General features: G+C 39.4%; 1 long non-coding RNA gene across 1 annotated transcript in view; it reads left to right on the top strand.

Annotated features, from left to right (window-relative positions):
* LOC109299594 overlaps window positions 1-6355 on the top strand; it is a 25810-nt gene extending 19455 nt beyond the window's left edge. The window contains exon 2 of the long non-coding RNA XR_002097926.1: window positions 4515-6355. This is a non-coding gene — a long non-coding RNA (uncharacterized LOC109299594). The remainder of the gene's footprint in view (window positions 1-4514) is intronic.
* Window positions 6356-6687: the final 332 nt, after the last annotated feature.

The raw sequence follows: 6687 nt of genomic DNA, 5'->3' as shown, positions 1-6687 counted from the left end.
CAAGGCAAGTGTCCCATTGGGGGCTTTTATGACTGAAAGCATTCTACAAGAGATTGAAGGAATGTCATTATTGGTTTAGAACTTACGTGGCCAAGGCTATGACAATGGGAGTAATATGAAGGGTAAAGACAATGGTGTACAAAGGAGAATAATAGAAATTAATCCTTGGGCCTTTTTTGTTCTTTGCAGTACACATACTCTGAATTTGGTTGTCAGTGATGCTGCCAGACGTTGTTTGGAGGCAAGTAGTTTCTTTGACCTAGTGCAACTCGTTTGTGTGTTTTTCTCAGGTTCAACACGCTGTTGGGAGGTTCTTAGTCACTTATGTGCCCTCTAACTGTGAAACCATTGAGTGAAACAAGATGGGAGAGTTGAATTGCAGCCTCTTCACTAGGAGCTTGGCAATCAATATCTATGGTGTACTAATTGAAATTTCTGATGATACCACCCTCACAGGATCATCTGACAATATGAGACATGCTGATACAGAAGCTCTTGCAAATGGCCTTTCCAAGTTCAAATTTGTGGTTTCAGTCATTTTGTGGTATAACATCCTTTTTGAGATTAGCCTTACTAGTAAGCAACTTCAGGCAAAGGACTTTGACATACATTCTGCTATTCGACAACTGAAACAAACCAAAAAGTTTCTGGAGGAATGCAGTGATAAAATGTTTGAAAAGATGCTGGTAGATGTTCATGAGCTTGCTGAAGAGTTAGAGCAACCAGTAAACTTTGAACCAGAACCAGTATGCATCTGGAGAAAGAAGTAGCAGTTCACATATGAAATGAGTCAGCTCAGGACCCAAAACAAAAATTCAAAATAAATTTCTATTTTGCAGTCCTTGATACTGGATTACAGTCGGTTAAAGAGCAATTTGAACAGATACAGCAGCTTGATTCAGTCTTTGGTTTCCTCTATAATGTCCCCAGTTTGCAAAATAAGACATTATAACAGATAATGGAACATTGCTTGAAGCTAGAGTTGGCATTACAGCGTGGAAATTCTAAAGACACAAATCACTGCACAAATCTGATGCTGCAGATTTGTGCAATGAACTGCAGGCAATTTCATGATGACTTCTAAAGTGTCTTGTACCTCAAGATGTGCTGAAGTTTATATCTGAACATAAACTGACAGACAGTTTTCCCAACATCTTCGTTGCCCTCTGCATTCTCTGGATTCCCCCAGTTTCTGTTGCTAGTGGGGAGTTTAGCTTCTCAGAGTGAAAATTGATAAAGACTACCTTTGTTTTTCTATGCTGCAAGAGAGACTTTTTGGATTGGCCACCGTGTCGATAGAACATGAGACAGCTGGAAAACTTTGTCTTAAAGAACTTGTTTCTGAATTTGCAAAACTGAAAGCACAAAAAGCAAAGTTCGACTCTTTTACACAAATGTACTATTATAAGAAAATCCTCATGAACATGTATTATAATAAATTCTATTAGAGTTTTTGCAGTATAATTGTGTTAGAGTTAATGAAAAGTGTGAAACAATGAATAAAAAAATTTTGGTTTTATTGTTTTATTGTTCATTTCAAGTATCAAGTACGTGTAAAAGTTCATTCTAGACTTATTTTCCTCTATATTGGAAGTGGTGGGGGCGTTGAGGTACACAGTTCGCCTAGGGCGCGAATCACCCTTGGACCAGCTCTGGATCTCATAGGCAGTAAACTATCAACATACCTAAATCCCTTTACAAATCTAGGTACTGGGAATGTGGAAGCTTAAGTAACTGCTGATTTCCCTGAGTCTTTTGCTTCTAATGCTATATCTTCATGGAAAACCTACAGCCTTAGGTGTGCTGGATACCCCAAACAGGCTACCATCTAAACCTGAATGCATCCACCTCCATATGGGTAGGCTAATTTGGTTCTGTCATTAATTAACCTGACCCAAGCAGCATGCTAAGGTGACTACACTGCTTCCTGTTTAGGAGCCAGTTGCAAATATTTGAACGGCTTTAATAAAAAAGATGTTTTCTGGAGCCACAGAGGGCAGGGTATATGCCAGTGGGTTTAAGCTACAGCAGGGATTTAAATTCTCAGGAAAAAACTTCCTAGATAAAAAAACAAAAAAACACTAGGACAATAGAATAAGCAGCCACAGACAGAAATTGTGGAATCTTTGTCTTGTCTAACTTTCAAGAAGAGGCTGGATAGACATCTATCAGGGATGGTTAGATTTAGTGTATCGTGCTGTGAACCTAAGGGTTCCTTCCAACCCTGTGGTTCTATTGTTCTGTTTTCATTAATGAATTTGAAAGAAGGGGCAAGAGTATATTAATGAAATTTACTGATGATGCAAAAGTCATGAGCCAGTGTTAATTCAGAGGGTACTGGAATATCATACAGGGAGAGTTGACTGGATTTGTGGACTGGAGTAATAGAAATGAAAGGAAATGATTTAGTATAAATACAAGGTCATCTAGGTCATCCAAGTAAGAATTTCTGTTGTAAATAGGGAGCTCATCATAGGAGCATAATAGAGAAAGACAGAGACCTGGGTGTGTTAGTCACACACAGAGTGACTGTAAGCCACCGATATCGTTTGAACATGAAAAAGGCAAATACATTATATCAGGAAAGATATTTTGAGTCAAGATATGGAAGCATCTGTGTCGTTGTACAAGTCCCTTGTGAGGCCTCATCTGGAATACTGTGTATAGCTGTGATCAGTCATGTTCAAGAAGGATTAATTCAGACTGGAACAGGTGCAGAGAAGGATGCGAAGACAGCTGGAGGAATGGAAAGTCTGTCTTCCAAGAGAAGACTGAACCAAGTTGACTTAATTAGTTTAGCAAAACTAAGGGTGATGGAGGGCATGACTGCACTGTACAAACGCAAAAGTATAAACATAGAGGAAGAATTACACACAAAAACAAATGGGTATAAGGTGACTAAAAATAAATTAGGAGAAGGTTTCTAAACATCACAAAAGTGAGTTTCTTGAACATCCTTCTACTCAGAATAGTGTGGGTAAAAAACCTTAGTACCTTTAAGGTGGAGCTTAATACCGCTGTGGTAGACAAGTAACGTTGGCTGCATCCGGATGATCTTGGACATTTGGTTCCCTGGGAAAAAGAAGCAGCAGCATACCTTGTGCTGCTGCTGCTTGTCCCCAGGGAACATCCATGCCACGTGGCATGCAGTAGTTTACCTTGGGTGGGGTAGGGGAGGCTGGGGCCAGCAATTGTGCTGGCCCCAGGAGCCTTACCTGGGGTCCTGGGGGCTGGAGAAACTGCAACTACGGAGCTCCCACAACTTAGAGCCTGGATAGCTACCGGAGCATGTCTCCGGCAGGCCAGGCTCTGGTTTTGGACAGCACATGTTGCAGCCATGTGTATGGCCCCGGTTTTTTCCGCATGCGGGGTTTTGTTTTGTTTTTTTGACTCTGGGATCTCCCAGGGTCAAAAAAACAAACAAAAAACCCCCAATGCTGTAAGGTAGCAGCACCAGAAGTGCCCGAAGGATGCAGCCCTTTTGTTGACAATGGATTTCAACAGTGGATTCTTGGTGGAGTCTGAGGTCCAGATCCAATACCATTAGTTTGGCACCTAAATGTAATCCTGTTCCCTCTCCCTCCCCTCCCCCTTTTCTACCACCCTTTTACTCCTTGAAAATCTGTTAACACAACTGTTGGGTGGGTCCTGCTCCTTGCTGCTTTTCTGTGACTTAGTTGTAAGGATAAGATGACAACATGCTTCAAAAATAGGTACATTAATAGATATTTCCGGGACTTGAATAGGGTGGAAAAGGAGTGCTCTTGGAAGCTTTAGTCCATTTAGGTACCTAATAGGTGGAGTAGGATCTAGCCTTAACTGCTGAAAATAATTTGTCAGATAGCATAAGTGGGATAAAACGTGATAGAGGTAGTTGGAACATTGTGTATCTATCTCATTCTATAGAGTTTTGCTTGCAGTACAAGTAGAACCATATCAGGACACCAGGTTACAACACAGTTACAGTTTAATACAGTAAACTAGTATGTACATCAGTGGTAAACTCAAGGCACCCCTGGGAAAATGCCAGCTCTCAGTTCTCACTTGTTTCTTGACCATGGAAAAATAGAGCTCTTTTTTTCTGTTGCAAGGAACTCAGAAAGAACACTGCAGGTCAGATTTTTTTTAACACTCTGGATTCCTATTTGAAACCTCTGGGTTTGTCTTGTGAATCATATTTGCACACTTAAGTGTGCCACTGCTTGGCACCCCACAGCACCCTTGAAAGGATTTCAAGTCACTTCAGAGTGCCATAGCGCTTTTGTTGGAAGTCACTGAAGTAAACACTCACAACATTTTAAAAGGTTTCTGTTATCATATAAATACATGTACACATACACACAGAATACCCTTGCATATGTATTATGTACTTATACACACACGTACCCACACACAGAGTATATTACATGAACATTTGTGTTTTGTACTTGGCAACTTTAATTCCAACACAAAAATGTTTAATGAAGTACCAGATTCGCAGGAATAATAATGTTTTTTTTCTTCAACATTTCCAGGTCTGGCCTCTGCTTTCCCAAAGACCTAAGCCAGTGAATCTGCATCCAGAAAAACACTTAAGTATTCAAGAAAATATTATCATCGACAGTGAAAAAAATAAAGGCTGAAACACCTTTTTTGTAGTGCAGAACAACATTATTTGTTTTTTTTCTTTGTTTATCAGCTTGTGACATCCAGGCTAGAACTGGTATTAGAGAACTGGTTAATATAGAAAAATGGAAGAAAAAATATTAAAAGTCACTGCAGAGAGAAGTTTAGGTAACCAACCCAATTGCAGCTACCTTGAGATGCATGGATAAAAGGGAGTCTATTAGGATCTCTGTACACTAGGAATACTGACCTGTTTTTGATAATTATAGCCTTTTAAATTAATACAGATTTCAAATATAGTATAGCAAGACTGAATGCAATAAGTGCTTCATGAATGAAAATTATGTTAAATTGACTAAGTGGGTGTTGGCCAGTTGAGATAGTCACCTAATAGTCTGAACAGTTTTTGTTTTCCCTTTATTTGCCCAAGTCATAAAAAGCAAATAATAAGAAGTAATTATCAGCACTACAGGGGTGTGATAGCTATTGAAAGAGGGGTATGGACGGGAAGTGGAAAAAAACAGTAACAAGTGACACAACTATACAATAATAGGGTTTGTGGAAGAAGTCAGTTTGACATTGAGGGTTAATATTAGATATTGGATCTGAGGGGGGAGCAATTGTCATGTCTAAATGATTCATGTTGTAAAAGTAATAATAGTAATTGGTTTATTTTCACAGTGGAGCTGCCAGGAGAAGCCAACATCTGCTGTGTGTGGTTCGTTTTTAATCCCATCTTTTCCCAGGGGGAAAAGTCGTGTGACCAAATGGGATTTTATTAATTTTTAAAATATAATTTACACTGTGCTATGTGTTTATATTGTGAAATAAAGGTCAAAGTATAGTAGTGTTGGGAGCAAGCAGTAGTGAAGTATGCTGGAGTTCATTCTAGTGCCTTGGTCTTCTGTGCAGACAAAAACAGTTTAGCTCTACCTAAGAAGTGAAGCATCAGGCATAGTGACTACCCAGGAACTTTAGGTAGTCCTTTAGGTATTCTGATCTCAAGCCACTGAGCTTTGAAGATTGGGATTTAGATCTTAAATTTGACATGGTATCCTATGGGGAGCCAGTGCAGGGAGTGGAGGATAGTTGTATAAAAACCTGCATCTTTGCATGTTTTGTGTGCATGTTTGTAGGTATATATACCCATATGCTTAAAAGAGCAGTTCTTCATAGAATTTACGTAAAGGAATATTATTCTTAAGCCCATGCAAAAGAAGAAACATTTAGTTAATCTTGCCATTTTTCTTATTAACAGTAATCCTAAAAAACCCTGTAAATTGTAGCCTTTATACAAGAACTCAATGAGTTTTAATTGCACACAAAGTTTGGAGAGTCTGCATTAATTTATTTTTTTTTAATATTTTTAGGCATATAGAATAGTTTGACATACAGTGCTAAATTTCTTAAGCTGTTTTTAATGAGCTTTAACTCAAAAAAACTATTGAATTACTTTATTGTGAAGTCTCAGAAAATTAATTCTGTAATTTTAGGGAGAATCTGTATTCTATTTATGCAACAATGGCAGAATCCCCTTTTTAAATGGAAAACTCAAATGAAATTTTAGAAGTGTGATTAGTGCTTCCATTATAAAAGATACTATCTCCAAAAACACATTGAGGAATGCATTAAGGTTTCAAGATCAAACAGGCAAAGGCGCCGTCTACATTTTATAGGTATTGTGCAATGAACTGGCTCATTACACAATTACCTTGAGACCAGGTACACATGCAAAGTACCTAGCACACCATAAAAAGCTCCAAAGAGCTATGAAGTTAGACCTTGAAAATGTGTACTAATTTTATAGCTGGTTGCTACTAAATTTCAATTTGCATGTATAGCAGGGTCTCCCCTGACCAGGCAAGCCGGCAGGACTCCCAGCCTCGAGGTGCACCATGCCTACCCAGGGCTGCAAGTCCTGCAACTGAAGTGATTCTCAGCCCCAGCAGCTACAGATATTGGGTCCTGGAAGTGTGTCTCCTGGTGCCAGGACTCAGCTGGGTCCTGGCAGCCAAAGGGCACAGGTGCGATCTCCCAGCCATGGGGGTGTGTGAAGCCCCCAATGCTGGGAGATGTCAGCTC

The sequence above is a fragment of the Gavialis gangeticus genome, unplaced genomic scaffold (assembly GCF_001723915.1).
Source record: "Gavialis gangeticus isolate Ggan-Ray unplaced genomic scaffold, GavGan_comp1, whole genome shotgun sequence".
Lineage (NCBI taxonomy): Eukaryota > Metazoa > Chordata > Crocodylia > Gavialidae > Gavialis > Gavialis gangeticus.
Note: the sequence above shows the minus strand (reverse complement) of the source record. Positions and strands in the feature narration are given on the sequence as shown.